The following is a 17986-nucleotide window of genomic DNA, read 5'->3' as shown; positions in this document are numbered from 1 at the left end:
GTAGCGTCACAGAACCTGTTCTCAAAAGCATTGTGCGTCAATCAGCATAATATACACGGATATATAGATGTCACACGGCTAAATATAGTCAAGGCGAGTATGTAGTATACCTTATAGCTGGCGATATCGGGGAAAATATATCCGTTTGATTAAAAGCACAAAGGGGGCCCGGCAACCGGGCAAGCTGAATGTGAACCAATTTCCAATATTGTCAGCTGCTAATGAAAATATTCTTTTGCCTTGTGAGTGCTAGGAAAATATCTGTGAGGAAATATCTGTTGGGTTCTTCGTTTTTGGCTTTCTGGTCGCGGCATCCGTGACACACTTCGCAGTTGCATCATTAATTTTCAGTGTTCGTTTCGGCTTTTCCATCTCAGCCATATGGAATGGCAGTCCCTCGTATCTTGGGCTAATGACACAAAACTATCTGGCTCTGGGACAATGGGCCAAGGCACACGGCTACGGGCAAGAACAAATTTTGTCGTGTTTACGCTGCCAGATTGCCATTAATTTTATACCTATATAGCTGTATCCCTATAGCGAGGTGGCCCAGACATTCCAGATATATCTTGTAATTTTTAATGTTCGCAGTGTTGTCGAGTGGAATTTTTGATTCAAACTGAAGTGTGTCACGTCGTTGGTGCTGGGGTTTTTATTGATTTAGTGGCCCATTTCACTATTTCCTCTTTTGGGGTATTTTTAGATCCTCTTTCCTCCATGACGAACCAGAAATTGCAAGCTTATATTTAGCCCAAAATCTAAAAAGCACCGACATATAGATAGGCCTTGTTTACTTCGCTCCCCCACATTTTTCGGTGTGTTTGGATTTGTTTAGATGGAAGCGACGTCATAGTTGTGTTTTCCTCGAGAATTTAAAATTCTCATGAACTTGACGTCGGCAAATAATTAGCTGAAAGCATTTTTGCTTGTTGTTCAATAATAATAAGCAGCTAATACTCGTTACGTGGAGCGATATAAATAGTTCGCGTAAGTTTATATTTAGCCACAGATACGGGTGCGCAGGGTATTGGTACTATAAACGTTTGTCTATTAAGTTCTGATCTCTTCACTAAGGCAAAAAAAATAGTGTGCAAAGATATATTTTTTAGATAGGTGATTCTCCTTCTCCTCCGCTAGCTAATACAATTCTTAAGTATTTTCTGTTTCGGTTTCCTCGGTTCGTTTTCGTTTTCGTCATTTTTCATGGCAGAAAGGCCGGGGTGGATGTGTCGTCGTCTACAAGTCAGGCAGGTCTCATTGGGGCCACATAAATCCCTTCAAATGCCATGACATGTAAATATTTTCCGAGTCTTATGGCAGCCACAGCAACAGCAACAAGCCGAACAACTCTCTTGACTTGCAGAGCGCTTATAAAATATAATTTCATTCTATAAGAAAAATGCAAAGTGACAACATAATTCGCCAGTTTATCATAATCAAAATACGCCTACATTGTTCGCCTTATTTTTTGTAGTTGTATGCCTCTCTTTTTCATTTATTTTTTGTTTTCTTCGCTGTGGCATGCAAACACTTTACAGGCACGCTTTAACAACAAAAACCACACCACGTACAACACCAAAACAACAATGACACAGACGAGTGTCAGGCCAAGTTGTGCGAAAATAACTTCAAATAGTTTTTTGGATCTCGGTGCTCTACTCTCTTCCCCTTCCCGCCCTGCAGTATTTTCTATTTCCTCTATGCAGTACATGAAATTTCTTTTTGCCGGCTGACAACTTGCATTTTCAAATGGATGTTTTAATACTCTACTAAAGGGTATTTCGAATACAATAAGAAGTCGGTATCCCCTAAACAAAACGTCAGAATATGAAGCAGTTAAAAAAACATTTAATATTCCACATTCTATAACGGAAAATTTAAAAGAAATTTACAAAGCATGTTATAGGCAGTCAAGATTTATAACTATTACTATATAGATAATATCCTTTAAATTAATGCATTATATAAAAATCTAGACTCTTGGTAATTTAACTACAAATTATCTGGATATGCATGAGATCATGAACGCTTTTGTTTTAGTAAAAAAGGATTTAAATTAGAGTATACAACTCTCGACATATTTTAACTTCAAAGATGTCTGCTTGATGATTTAGATATGATTTTGGACACTAATCTGTTTTCTCCTGGTCTAATGTTAATAATCTCACGGTAAATTAATGCTGAACACGAAGTGGAAAAGTCTTAACATGCATCAGTATGAATCATTGTGAATGTTGTTCTTAATTAACAGGGAATTGTTGGCTGCACCTAGCGGCGTGAACAGGCGATATAGATGTGTCTAAAGATCTCACTTTATGCCATTCCATTCAAGAGTTTCCAGTAAAACAGAGAAAAAAACCCCAAAACCTCTTTAATGAAATGTCAGACACTTAAAATTTAATTTTATTTTGCCACTCTTTAAGCCGAAGTCGAAAAACAGGTCAAGTAACAAAGTGATTTTAATGCTCAGACAATGTATGAGCATATTATACAATTCATAAAAAAGACTCATCCAAATTTGGTCAAAAGTAGGCACCACAAATTTAGTTTCTGTTTTTTTTTCAGCCATCATTTCATCGTTTCTGTGTTTTGTTGTTGTTTTCGATTGTTTCGGTTGTTTTGTTTGGCTCCCTTTGACTGGTCTTAACCAATTTTGGACAAACTTTGTGATTTCAGCTTAATTGCGGTTTTCGCTTTTCTCCCTCTCAGCGCACCATTTATGGTAACATTTGTGTCGAGACTCGCGAAAACAAGTTAATAATTTCATGGCTGGCTTAATCATCGTTAGCCACGTCAGGCTTCTGAGCCGACTATTTTTATACCCTTGCAGAGGGTATTATAATTTCAGTCAGAAGTTTGCAACGCAGTGAAGGAGACATCTCCGACCCTATAAAGTATATATATTCTTGATCAGCATGACTAGGCGAGTCGATCTAGCCATGTCCGTCTGTCCGTCTGTCCGTCTGTCCGTCTGTCCGTCTGTCCGTCTGTCCGTCTGTCCGTCTGTCCGTCCGTTTATATGCAAACTAGTCTCTCAGTTTTAAAGCTATCTGCATGAAACTTTCCCAAAAGTTGTCTTTCTATTGCAGGTAGTATATAAGTCGGAACGAGCCGGATCGGACGACTATAGCATATAGCTCCCATAGGAACAATCGGAAAAATAAATGAAAAAAAATTATAACTTTGCTGTTTTTTAATTTTTTGTTTAGTTCTTCGACATATAGCAATGGTTAAATAATTCAGAATTATGGTTTAAATTTCATCAAAATCGGACGACTATAGCATATAGCTCCCATAGGAACAATCGGAAAAATAATTGAAAAAAATTATAACTTTGCTGTTTTTAAATTTTTTGTTTTGTTCTTCGACATAAAGCAATGGTTAAATATTTCAGAATTATGGTAAAAATTTCATCAAAATCGGACGACTATAGCATATAGCTCCCATAGGAACAATCGGAAAAATAAATGAAAAAAAATTATAACTTTTCTGTTTTTTAATTTTTTGTTTAGTTCTTCGACATTTAGTAATGGTTAAATATTTTCGATTTACGGTTTAAGTTTCATCAAAGTCGGACGACTATATCATATAGCTCCCATAGGAACAATAAAAATATATAAAATAACTATCAAATAATTGAGCTGCAAATCATCATAGCTTCAATGTTTTTAAACATATACGCAGTAAATCATAATTTTAATGTTTTCAAAAATGTTTAATTATTGCAATAGCTGCAAGGGTATATGAACTTCGGCTTGCCGAAGTTTACTTTCTTTCTTGTTAACAAAACATTTCACCATGGAAACGTGTTGTGATTACGTCCGTTGAGTTTCTGCCTTCGAATTTGCTCTTAGATTTGTGTTGTGAGTTGGAAGCTTAGCTTAATAAATGAAAATTTGTGTATTTTTATAGCTAAAATGTTTAAAACTTTTATTATTATTAAGATTCATTTTTAAATCTTTAAAAAGGTAAAGGTAAAGGTTACTAAACATACAAAAATTTACAGATGTTCTTAAAAATTTTAAACATTATTAAGGGCTTAATGTTTTAAAATTTCATCGGCAACTTGGCAGATTGAAATATTTTGTAAATCTTTCTAGCGACTTATGATGTTACTAAGTAAAATATTGTTGCTTTGGTCCAAACCCTAACGAAAATTGAACTATCAAGCAAGAAAGCACTTTTTTAATTACTGGAACTATTTTTATCGCCTGTGTCAACTGTACAACAGTCTAATGAAAATTTACGAGTCGCGTAACTTTGTTCGCTGCTCAACTACGTCAAACGGAATTGTGTGAAAGTGAAAATGGGGGAAAAGACCGGCGCAGACACAGACATCTTTAAAATTCCACCTGTTGTGTGAAACTTTCCGCCGTCAAGGACATTCTGGGGCCTTGCTTTCGTCATAGAAAACTTCCGCAAACACACCGATACGCACGTACACCACAAAACGGCAACGCATGCGCCCTGCTAAGTATGCTATAAACTGTCGTATTCATTCATAAAAATTCACCGGGCCCACAAAAGTATACGCAAGCAGAGAAAACGAAATACTGAGAGAGTTCTGTAATTTGCAGGAGAACAATGCCGGCAGTTTTTAGCTCTATCGATTTTCGAACTTTCCTCAACAAGAAAATGGCAAATGGGTAGCAGGAGCTGCTTGTTCCTTGACTTTGAACTGCGAAAAGTTTTCCACACGTCGCGCTTGGTTCAAAGTGCATCGGTCGTTTTCCAGGGACTTTTTTATTTCTTTATATTTTTGCTTACCGGTTGACGGACAAAACCGGTAAGCATTTATCATCTTTGCCTTCGTCGTCGCCGTCGCTCAACCAACTCGATTCCTGTGCAGAGGCCTTGCCAAGAAGGCGTTCAAAATTAAAAGTCGCTCAACTGCGGCGTACAAAAAGCAAAAAAAAATAAAAAAAAAAAAACAAAATGCATTGCGCAAATGCGAATGATATTAAAATGAAAAGTTTGCCAAGTAATAAACTGATAAAGAGGCGACGTCTGCGTCTGACGTCGACATATCGCAAGAAGGTAACTTATTAAACAACATGGCGCTGGCTTTTGATACCCTCACCTGAGAGACCTAAAAACGGGTGGTGTTCTTATTTTCAGATGATTTGTTGAAGTGGTAACTTTAAATACTATATTCAAAAAATCAAATATTTTATTCAATTATTAGTATTATTTCTCTAGCTTTGCTCTTTTTTATATATTTATTACTTTTATTAACGCCTTATTTGCGAAAAGATTGTTTAATTAATTTCTAGTTTCACTCCGATTCAAACCGCAATTCTCTTTGATGCCCTTGCTAGGACATTTTCACTTCGACCATGGGGAAACGGACTTTTCCTTTCTTGTTATTAATACACACACGCACTTATACCGCGATCCAGTTGTTTTTGTTGCTTTGGCAGTGTGACTGCCTCGTTGCAGCAGATAAATGTAAATTATTATGTCGTAAATTTGTTGACTGCCATGTTTGTGGCTGCAGCCTCACACTGACATGGCCCAAAGAAAAAGAAAAAAGCCAACAACAATGCGAGCCGACTCTGCAGTTCAACCAGTGCAAATTAAAACCCCTGAAAATGCTTAATAAAATGCCTTGATTGAGTCGCCGTTTGCATAATATGCTAAAAACAAAAAACGAAAGCAAAAAAAAAAGCCCGAAAGGTAATAAGAAATACTGTGTAGAAATATGCACTGAGCCTGGGCGAACCGGATGCCTAAGATAGGCAGCAACATGTTGATTTATTTGAGTCGGCACACGACCAGACGACAATGACACACGCATCTAGAGTGGAAAAAAGTGCAAGTTGCAAGCTGACGTGGGGGCCAAAATGGCGAAGAGGCGTTCCAGATCGAAGCGTGCCAAGAACGCCTCCGTTTGGTCTTACCATCGCATAACCTGTGGCGTGTGCCAAAAAGGTTTGCTCTGCCCTTGAACTCATCGCCATTCGGTAGCTCTCACGACTGACCGACATTTGGCAGATCAGCGCCTCAGGTGGGTGGATTTGTGAGAAACACACAAAGCAACCCCCGCAAAAATCGGCCACCAAACATTTTTGCGACCAGACATTACGACGTCATCCGTACGATTCCTACACTTGTCGATGCCAAGTTCGCACGCAGAATTTTCGCTTTTTTGTGGAGGTGGTGGTGGAGGTGGAGGAGGAGTTGCCCCACGTGATCCGCGGTCTGCGATCTGTGGCCGAGTCGCGTGCCACATTGTCCTACACAAAAAAGCACACACATGGGTCACTTAACTGAACTTGCTCCATAAAAAGAAGTCAGCTGAAAACGTAACCGATCTGCCAGAGAATGGAGGCGTTTGCCAATTTGGCTTGGAAAGTGGGTGCACTTAATATGCACACTTCGCTTAGGCACGATCAATTTTCGTCTAGTGGGGGTGTGGGAACTTTGTGGCATACGCCGCCTGCTGGTTTTTTTTTAAATTATTGCACATAAATTTCACACACAAAGTAGCTTGGCTCGCCGACTAAACTGCACCCGCCCACCCAACATAACGGACCCAGAACCGAACTGATCCGGAACCCAGGGACCTGGGCGATCGCCTTTAATTTAATTAGTTGCGCGTGCGACAGCCTCTCCCGATTTTGTAGGATCTTCGAGCTGCCGGTTGCCGGTTGCAAGTTTACCAGTTTGCCATTGCCAGGTTCCATGCTTCAGTTGGAACGCCTTGTTATTTATGCGTCGCCTTGTTTACGGCTTCCCATATAAATTCTCATTTCGCCTGTCATCGTTTTCTTTTTTTTTTGAGCGAGGGCAACTGATGCGTTAAGTGCATGGGATTTGGTTCTGAAATGATGAGCGCTCGAGGAAATTATGTGCATTTTGGCTGATCACTTTGGGGCTGCAAGTGGTTAGTTCTGGCAATTGAACTTGACACTCAAATTGAGCCATTATTGGTGATTGCTGTATATTGGTACACTTAATCAACATAACAACACATTTCAAATTGTTAGGACGTGTCAATATATAACATTAAAAAAAAATATATTTAAGTGCGTCGGCCGGGAATCGAACCCGGGTCAACTGCTTGGAAGGCAACTATGCTAACCATTACACCACCGACGCCACGTTTTTGCACTTATTTTTTTTAATATACAAAACAATTTCCATTGCATTTCTACTAATGCATTATGTATTTCATTAATCAAGGAAATATGATTCAAAGAAACAAATGATTTAAAACTATTTTGATACAAACTAAAAAAAAAAGTGTTTAAATAGAAGAATATAAAAAAAATTTCTGTGCGTCGGCCGGGAATCGAACCCGGGTCAACTGCTTGGAAGGCAACTATGCTGACCATTACACCACCGACGCCACATAATCTCCGCGACCTAACCAAAGCACAAATTTTGAGTACTGATAACGAAGTTATTAAACTTTGGTGACAAATACATATAATAGTTTTAATCAAATTAACATTTCACTAAAAACAAAACTTATTTATGGGTATTCCATTCATAACGTGGTTAACCTTGCCAATATGCTGATTAATTTCTTTTCCAGCGTTTTTAATTGGTTCTGTTTAGTGTACTTTTTCACTTGGCGGCGACAGGAAATAGTTTGTGTAACCATATTTCTTATGAATATAATTAAAACGCATTGAAAACGAATAAAGCAAACAGTCGGCTGAGCGGTTCACAAAGGCAACAAGCGGCTCCAAACAACATCGGCTTCAACTTGACTTGAGTGTCTGTCGCTGGTTGTTATGGTTGTTGTAATGAACGCCCACCAAGTAAATGTCTTTTGCTGTAATAATTTATTATCACATTTACGTCTTGGCATCGCCAGCAATTAATATGAAAAGTAAATGGTGGAAACAGAAACAGAAAATAGAAAATTAAATGAATGAATCAACGGCAAACGACGAACGAGAAACGAAACAAAAAAACAAGTGATCAATGAACAAAACCAAGTTGTAGCTCCATCTCCCAATAATCGCAAGCAATATCAATCTGTATCTGAGGCCGTATCTTTGTGTTGGCGTCCAAAACCGCAGAAACAACAATCGGCAGCTTTTGACTGTTTGCAAAGCGTTTGCCAATGCAGGAATCAAATTAGCCGCAACACAGCCGTAGTTTGTCTTGCGTATCTTACAGATACAGATACTCGTACTTGTCGCCTTGTGTGGGTTGCCACTGTGTCCACTGTGTGCGTAGGTCGACGAAGTCGGGCAGCAGCACACTGTATATGCGGCGCAGAATAATAAAATTTAACAATTTATTGCATTTGTTGCTTTAATTTGTTGTTGTTACTTGGCCAAAAACGAAAACAGAAACAAAAAAATGGAAAAATATTTTCATTCACAAAACGGCCGCCGTTGTATGCAAATTGATCGTACCTCGCCGATCCGATGTTGTTGTCGATGTTAACTTTAGTTTGGCTTTTTGCAGTAGCTAAGCTCTGCCAACGTCGACGTCGACACACTTGGCAAGCGATGTTCAATGATTGCAACAGCAACAGTAACAGAAACACCAAACAGCAACAGAAACAGCAAAAAAAACCACCATGATGCCGACAAATGAATGAATTCGGTTTGTGCCTTGGGCCAGGGCATGTTTGCCGTTTCGCCTGTGCCTACGTGGCGGCTACGTGTTGGCATAAATTATATATTTATGCTCTTTGAATGGTGGATTTGAATGGTTGTTCAATGGGTTCGTAATAGCTTATGATAGATGAAAGCTCATGAAGATTTAATTTCCTCTTTATTGTTTATTGCTCTAAAAATTTTTGGTTTACTTATTTCGATGTTTTCATTTGGTTTGAGTAAATAAAATATATAAATGCAGGGTATAAATTTGTATTACTTTTTCAAAAGCAATACAAATAATTTAAGACCAGTAACAATATAAATGCCAATAATTTTATGGTTTTTATTAGTTACTTCCTTTAAATATTTATGAGCAACAAGGAATTTGTTCAGAAAAAATTATAACAGACAGAAATTGCTTGAAAAATTGTAAGCAGCAAATTTTTTTATATTCCATTTAATCGTTTTTATAAGAGGTTGTTTATCTCTGGAAGGGTATACCAAAACCATTTTAGTCAATAAATTGAATCTCTTTTTGATTTTTTTTTGTAATTTAATTTATTTAAAGCATTGAACAAAGACACAGACATATGTTCAACTATGCTTGTGACCGTTGTTGTTTGTGTTTCACTGGCGACATGCAACAAATGTTAGACATTCAATTTGTTGTTGACACTTCATTAGCAAACAAAAAATTAAGCGAACGAAGAAGAAGCAGCGGCCAAGCGGCCAAAATCTGGGTTAAATGCTGCTAAAATTAAGCGTGGCAAGCAGTGGCGGACAAGGAGCGATAGAAGATGCAACCAGAAGCGAATGATGATATGGAAAATGCAACCCGTTCCCCCCTGATTCAAGCCTAACCACATAAAAGCGAGTATTGGGTTACTAACTGGCCAAGAAGTGAAAGAGATATATATAGGTTCAGGGCTGGGCACGCGTTGTTAATGAAGAGTTTTTTTTTATGAATGAACGAACCAACGAACGCATCGTAGTAAACTGCGCCCACATCGCTCGATGATGAAATCATGAATGAAACGAGGCCCAAGAAAATACTTTGGAACGAAACCCCAGGTGCCAAAAGGGCACGCGAGTCGTAAATGTGGGCAGCAAATGCAAATTGATGGCCATGGCTAAGATGTTCATGGCAAGAAACTGCCTCTTGGCCATTAGCCAAGCACACCGGAACCGCATTAGCATGTCGAAGATCCGAAATCCGGGGGACCGGAAAATGCCGAAACTTTACTGCTTTTACTTCTCTCCGCGCTTTGTCAATGCAAACAAATTAACTGTCAAATGCTTCAACATCCATTCGAGATGCATTCAATAAAAACATTTCGAAAGAAATCTCTCCCATCAATGAAATGTTTGTTCAAAAGCTCAGTGGGTAGGTAGGAAACGAACTAATCGTCTAGAGAACCGTTTCGATCGGAACTATCATATTTCAGGCGTTTGTCAACGGCTACCATTGTTCGAGTTTCTTACGAACCAGAATTGTTTCTATAGTCGCTTGATTTTCACAAGAAAGGCGGAGAGTAAGTTGTTAAATATGTGAGAAAATGCACATTAAATGCGAGGATTATCTTAACGTATCTCCACTGGCCATAAATGTATCTGCAACCAGTAAAATCTTGGCTAAAGGTTTTTCGTAATTAATTTGCACTTTTGCGCTATTCATTATGGGTCGCAAAAGCTTATCCGTGAATGGCTTATTTCCCACTCCTCCACCACGCAGAATATTTTTTTGCGGCCATTAAAATTTTACGACTTGCCACAGCTGCAATAACAGTAACAACAACATGCAGCCATATCAACAACAACTGCTAACCACTTCCCATGGTCAGGCTGACGTCATAAATGCATAAATGCAAGCGGCGATGACATAAATTGCATTTGAATATTGGCCAACAGCAAGAGCGAGAAAAAACCAAAAAAAAAAAAAAGGAAAAACAAACCATAACGTGGCCTGTCGCTCTAACCCCAGATTTTAGCTTGGGCTTTGGTTTTGCCGCTTGTCACGATGTCTGACAGCTTTGGGGCACTGATCGATTTTTTCTCCTGTTGCTTAATTTTATGGGGTAGGTGGGGAGGTATGTTTCGCCACTTATTAAATTAATACATATTTAGAAGAATTCGATTTTTTAAGAATGGTTATTCAATTCAAAGTAACCTTAAATAAATCCAATATTTAAAATGATTGAATTTTGATTTATAAGCATAGTTGCAATGCGAATTAAAATATTTATAAAAACAAAATGGAAATAACAGTTAATATAATCATAACAATAAAATAGATTGAAATAGGAAATAAATACAGAAAGTGAGGTCTTTAAATATATATGATAATATTTCATTCATATATTCTTTGCAGAACAATTTTTTTAAGTTTGTTGTGTTAAATTGGTATTTTTTTTAAATATTATTTTTTTTTATGATTTAATATTTAATATGTGCACAAACAATATTTTTCAAGAATTAACTTCTTATGTTTTTCCTTGTCAATTATAGAAATTTTAATGTCATTAGTATTCAGACTTTTGCTTTTTTAAAATATATATGTGCCATCTACATGTGACACAAACAAAGCTACTCTGTTTTCATTTAAATCTCTTATTGGGTTAATCTTATAGCTGGATTAAAAAGGTGCATCATAGCCAAGCGCAGTTGTCAACTGGAAAAGCAACTGCAAGAGCAACCGCAGCAGTAAGAACAACAAGAGCCACTTTAGTATCAACGCGTGGGTTGCTCCATTCATAACAACCGAAAATTTTCGCTGAATGAATTGCAGTTTTGTATCTTTCAGATACACACGCCACCAACAAACTTGGGCCAAGTAACGGCACCGAGAGCGGCCGAAAAATGAACCAGGGAAAAAAGCAGAAAGTCAGCAAGAAGTGCACAAGAGGTTTAGGGAGTGGTGGGCGGCTGAGCGGGAGCATTCAATACGCTGATTGGGAACCACAGAAAAAGTTAAATAAAACTCGTCGGCGATTTACATAAATCAGCTGCAAATTTGTTCCACTGTTCAAATGCAGTGTCGCCCGCGTGCGAGCGAGAGGTTCGAGGAAGTGGCAACAGCTTCCACCAGAAACTTACAGACGGCCAAAAAGACGGACGAACGGACGGACGGCCGGAGATCCGAAGTCGCTGCAGTGGCCCAAACTCAACTCGTGTCGCATTTGGGAAAACTTGCTGCTGGCGTTGCTTGACTTCTTTTTTTATTTATTTTATATTTGTCTTTTTGCGGGGGCTCGTTGGCTAAGTTAGTAAGTTTGGTAACAGTTTTGTTGAGTCTAGCAGCGAAAAGAAGGAGTGCGATAGGCTGAAAAGACAGCGGTTATATGCGTATAAGTTATCTTGAACCTTAAGTACATACTTTGATGCACTTAAAGGCTTTAACTAAATCCTACTTTGTATCATACTGCTGTTACACTAATATTTAGACTGGATGGTTGCACTCAACCATATTCATTTATAATTCTATTTGATATTTAAAAATTATTAATATCTAAACAGTTTATAGTTGTTTATAGCTAAGAGGATTTTTATTTTAATTTAAATTTAATTTAACTATTGTAACCAACAGTTAGTAAGTCAAATTGTATTGTCAACTTATTTTTAATTTGTAAAAAACGTATTATTATGTATGTATGTTATCGATAAACAGTATATAAATATAAATGACTTTCAAATACCACACCAATATTTAATTGATCAAATAGTTCCCGATAGCTAAGAAAACATTTTCAAATACTACAGTGGCCATTTAACCCATTGTCAGATAAACGGCTGAGCGATGTTTGTTTTGTCCCCATCCTCCCACTAATTAGCCCTCCTGTCCACTTTTCGGCTGGGCCACAAATTGTCGCATCTCTCAACGTTTGACATGGAACTGAAAATGCCAGCGGACAGTTTTCGGCTTTTGTGCTAACGATATGTGTCCGTCCAAGCCATCAGTTGGCACCTATTGCCAAGGATGAGGAGGTGCTAAGGGGTTGGTTGCTGTCGGATGGAGGCACATAAATCTTGGTGCTGGCATAGGAAAAGACTATGCTTTTTTTCTCTGAATTTTCTTTTTTGATTTTCTGGCCGTTTCGAACCATGGCGATATGCGGCATGGTTGAGCTCATTAGAAAATATGCGCGTAATTTGTGAGTTTCGGCCTCTGAAAATTGGATCGGGGGAAAAGCTATTTTCTGATTTGTCTGCTTCCCTCCATTGAAATGTGTCAAGTGGCGTGAGCACAAACCCCTTGATGGTTTTGTTTATGGCGCGGGGAGGACGCACTTGAAACTTGGCTACCAGACATTGACCACCAATCAAATTTCTCGAAGTCGAGAAAAAAATACATTCCACAGCAAAAAACAAAACAAAATCACCAAACAAAAAGCGGCACTGAAAAAGGCAATACCAGAGTGGGCAGCAAGCGCGCGCCTTGCTACGCCCACTAAAAACCCAAGAAACAACTAGAAGAGCAATAACATAAAACTTCAAATCACGCTAAATGCAACAACAACAGCAACTATAAAAGATATAGCGGCAACAGCAGGCAGAACAATAAAGAGCACAAGAGTTGATGTAAATTATTTGGCTACCATATTTAGTTGGAAATCTTGTGTGATCTGTGATCTCTGGCGATGATGACGATTTTGGCTGCCCCTGTTTTTGAGTGGAGTACCCTTCATATGCGGCAAGGGAACATGGCGGACAGCCGAGATCTTAATGAAGTAGAGGGGATTTTTTGAAAGCTACGTTTTGAATTGATTCACATAAAAGACACATCAAATATAATAATTAAGAGCATTACAAAATCATTAAAAGTTATTAAATTTTATAAGCAACTTTAAATTCATTTAAAGATCAGTTGGCCATTGTTTACCTAAAATAATCCAATTAATAAAAAACGAAAAACAAATGTAATGAAATGTATATAATTAAGGTGATAAATTAAAACATAGGCATAGCTTTACAACATTTTTATAAGCTATCTGAACAAAACTAACATAAAGTAAATAGTTTTGTATTTCCCTTTAAAGGAATTGGAATAATTTTTAGGATTATGCTAGTATCCTTTAATGTTAAAATGGTTATTTTAACAGAAGTCTTAATGGGGAAAAAACAAAGCTAATTCATTTATCTTAAGTTTATCTTGTGGAATGATATTGTCACCGTTTTAAAAAATAAAAATATTTATAGAAAAAAGTACCTTGAATCAATTAAATAAAAAGGGTACGTGTAACTGCACCTGAACTCCTTTGATCTTTAACCAACTAAATTTCAAGGGCATTTCGACTTCGTCTCATCGCACCGCCGACACTCTCATTGAGTGTTTGGTCTAGGCCATCTTGGGCAACCCACGGTGGTGGTAATGGCCGCTAACCGCTAACCGAAACTCCAGTAAACCACTATCAGCGGCTCAAGCGCTCTAGACTGAAGCCGTTGGACGGAAAGTGGAAGGGACAGACGGACCGGAGATGGAGGGATGTTGAGCTGTGACTGACATTTCGCTTCAAAATGTCAGATGGCCTGCAACTTGGAACTCGCTGGCCCGGGCATGACAGTTCAAATGTGGCCAACACACGGCTCAGACGAGACCATTTTGTGCCGAATACGCCATATTTGGGCCCAGCTGTGTGTGAATATCCATTGAGGTTGTCATGAGAGGACCCCCGCGCCGAAAAAGAAAATACCGTGATGAAGTGCAGCTGAGCCAAAAGCTAGAGCTCAAGACACTACATTTTTAGGGGTCTGCGCAGCTAAAGTTTATTTGTGCTGCAACACATTTGAAGCATCGCAGCAGCATCAAGAGATGAACGCAAGAGTGGCTGCTCCGGAGAAGGACTGACTTTGGTCGTTAACCGGAAACCCCAGCGACAGCCTATAATTTGCAAATTTAATTTGCAACACACGCCAACATGTGACCCCAAAACGGCAAAATGTTATAAATAATGTGCAGTTGCAGTTGCAGTTTTTTAGTTTATTCATTTTTGCCGTTCGCTGTATCCAGCTCTCCATCAGATCGTAGGTGTCCAGTGTGGCTTACCTTAAACTAGAAATGCTCGGCTTATGAATGGAGCTGTGCCTCATGAATGAAATCAACTGTGGGGCTTGGTCTCGGTCTTGGTCCCCAGTACTCGTCTGTCTTTCCGTCTGTCTGCCGCATGTTCGATTGCCTGGCACAGACCATTTTTTATGCAAATGAAAAACGCGTTTTGCGGTTTTTCAACGAAAATCCAACCAATTTCAACTGAACTCTGCTTATGGTTTTTGTTTTTCTCTTTATACCACTCGTTTGATTTCGATATATTTAAATGATTGTGGTTTTTGATTTAGCTTCATGTGAGTGGGCTGCAACCGAGTTCCACCACCGAGCGCCGACAGGTTGACCCCCAAGGTGTGGGCGATATTCTATCAAGATCAAGAAGTCCACTTAACCGATAGTAAAAGATTATGATCTCGGAATGGAGCTTAACACTATTTATTGAGTTTAAATGATGCAAAATCACAATGAATAGCAACTTAGATAAGATGTTTTTCCCATATAAGCAAATAAAAAAACCTTTAAGCATGTGTCGGATACATTCACTAACGAAGTTACGATTTTCTTAATTGCAGATTTACAATCTCAAATTTAAATTTATATCTCTGTGCTGAGGAAAAACAATATTTGTTAGGCAAATTACGATAGACAAAAATCTTTGTCGAAAGTATTAAATAAATCTTGGCTTCTTTATAAAATAAAAACAAATACTTAAATAGACATTTTTGCATGCAGTGACTTTGTCAACTACCAACCAATGTCATTAAATATAACTTACCTAATTGACATGTTACAATAGTCAACAGAAATGTCTCATTCCCCTAATTTTGCTTAAGCCGTATTTTATTTCCAATAAATCCCACGTTCTAGTCAAGCCTTCAGCTTCTGAGTTAAGCTTATATTTTTAGACCCGTGATGGCAATTTATTCCTACTTGAAAGTTGTCAAAAAGCTTACACAAATTATAACTTAACTCGAATGCAAACCACAAAAACCAAAAAACAGCCCACATGCTGTTTCTTTCGATGTATACATTTTAGAGTTCCAAATCGATTTGATTTGATTTGATTTGGCCAGCGGGGCAGACTTGGCGCCAACTTTCAGACCGCAGACCGTCAGGTGACAATGCAAAAAAATATATAAACATAATAAATAAAATAATAATAATCAAGTTGACCTATACAAAGCCATTTGTGGCACACTTTTTCGACCCACACGAAATATGCTAATAGCGAGCTTAACGCAACTTTTGATTTTAACCAGTTCATGTCGATTATGTTAGTCGCTATGACGAACCTCCAAAGGCATCACACTATTTGCATAATGAAGGGGAAATAAAGGGACGAATGCAATCCATCAACTGCATTGTGCCACCAACAAAGCCTGGCCGGGAGCAATCACAATCTTGCTTTTGCCTCCCATGTAAATGGCAATTAAGTTGCCTGTCGTCGCAGTCGTGAACTTGTGAACCATTCCAAAAGGCATCATCATCATCAAGTCAGCGTCTAGGAGGAAGTTCGGTTCCATTTCCATGTCCACTGGTTCCTGCAATTAATCGCGGCTCAAGTGGCTCGCTGATTGCAATTAATCTTCATTAAGGCCAATGCTGCTGCTGCAAATGCTGCTGACCGTTTCTTTGGAGATGTCCTTTGGCCCAGGCATTTGACACAGGTCTTTTACTTTTCCCTCTCCCAACGCTGAACAGCTTATCCTTACAAACCAATTTGGCGATCGTGAGGTGTTGTTGTCGTTCGCCGCAACCACAACAGCAACACCAACTGCAGCAGCACCAACAGCAGCAACAGCAGCAGCAGCAACATCGCCAGGTGACCGCACAGCAATCACCTTAATTAAACATTAGGCAAGCCTCGCTGAGTGCCAAGCTTCTGGAGATTGTGTTTGTGCCTGGCTTGGTTTTCCTGCCTCGGTTTTGCTTCGCTCTGACTTGACTGCTGTGGTGTGGTCCATGTCAGCGATTTCCGTTCGGCACAGGGTAACAAAGGTTGTGCTGCCGCAGCACAGTGGTGCCAGCCTTGGAATACAATAAAGAGCAGTTCCAAATGCTTCAAAGAACTTGTTTGCTGCTAAACAAATTTTACCTTTTTAAAAATTCGATTCTTCTATCTACCCTTTTTAAAAGATAACTAGCACTCCTCCTTCATTAGTTAACGAAAATAAATACGGTTTTCAAGATCAGCTTTATTTTTAAAAATTCAAATAACAGTACTTTCAGAAAACCACACCATCTATAAGTTTGTAGATCTACTTGTAAGCTAAAAGCTAAAGCATGTAACAAACGATTAATTTTAGCTCAAAAAAATAAGGGTAATCTTAAGAAAACTAACTAATCCTTTGTTTTTAAGCTCCCAAAATACAAAAAAGCAAAGAAAGTCACTCTTTCATCATCAAAGCTTTTAATTAATCAATTCTTGTTAGAAAAAGAATTAAAAGGTTGATAGGCTAAAGGACATTATTAAGAGCAAAGTTCAAAGCTTATGTCGGTAAAATGTGGTGTTCACTAAAGGTCAACAGTTCTATTTTAAAATTCCTTCCTAAGAACTCAGCAAACAGGTTGGTACCAGTGTGCCCTGTGTGCACTGTGCCCGGATGGTTGCCTTTAATTTTCTTGCAGTTTTCTTGGCTGTTGGCTTTCATTCGTTCGTGTTTGTTGTCGGCGGTGTCAACGTCGCCTCTCGTTGACAAATGCTGAAAGGCTTTGTGTGCGAGTGTCTGTCTGCGATTTCATTGGAAAACGTGGAACGATCACCCAGGTTGATTTGACAAAAGGAGGCGAAAAGCGGAGTGAAATAAAATAAACGGGTCACGTTATTAATTGGTTAACCCTTACCAAGAGATTTATGAATATTGATTGCGAGCGAAGTGCAGCAGCAGTCGCGATCGCAAAAAGTGGCAGCTGCATTTGGCCCTGGCCCGCAATTCGCTCCCAGATTGAGTCAGCTTCCTGTCGATTAGGGTCACTCAGCTGGCTGAATATGCTGAATACCGAATGCCCCTCGGTCAGCCGGGGTCATTTCCTGGCTAATTAGTTGCCATGAGAGATTTGTTTTTCTTTTGCCTTCTGCTGCTATTGTTTTTTGCTGCCTGCTCTCCATCGGCAATTAAGCGCCGTCGCATATTTATGATATTAATTAATTAAGACAATTTGTGTGGCGTGTCTTGATCTGGGAAATACGAGAACTGCGATGGGCTTGTCTTTAATTTGCCATAAATGGCATTGGATCCCAGCAGAACGGAATTGAGAACGATCTAACTTTGCATAAGAACTTTGGTCGGCTTAAAATAACTGAAGCATAAAAGCTTTTGATAAATTTTGTAAAGGTCCCAACTATTAAGACATTTTTATTAAGTAAATTATTTATTAGTAT

At 38.6% G+C, this 17986-nt stretch overlaps 1 protein-coding gene and 2 non-coding genes across 3 annotated transcripts in view; all 3 read right to left on the bottom strand.

Annotated features, from left to right (window-relative positions):
• LOC108136850 (homeotic protein female sterile) overlaps positions 1-17986 on the bottom strand; it is a 44088-nt gene that overhangs the window by 18580 nt on the left and 7522 nt on the right. The window lies entirely within an intron of this gene.
• On the bottom strand, positions 7030-7101 carry Trnag-ucc. Its single transcript has one exon. It is a non-coding gene; the product is annotated as a tRNA-Gly (tRNA).
• Positions 7280-7351, bottom strand: Trnag-ucc. Its single transcript has one exon. It is a non-coding gene; the product is annotated as a tRNA-Gly (tRNA).

This window comes from Drosophila elegans, unplaced genomic scaffold, assembly GCF_018152505.1.
Source record: "Drosophila elegans isolate 14027-0461.03 unplaced genomic scaffold, ASM1815250v1 contig_476, whole genome shotgun sequence".
Lineage (NCBI taxonomy): Eukaryota > Metazoa > Arthropoda > Insecta > Diptera > Drosophilidae > Drosophila > Drosophila elegans.
The sequence above is the reverse complement of the archived record's forward strand: the minus strand, read 5'-3'. Positions and strand labels throughout refer to the sequence as shown.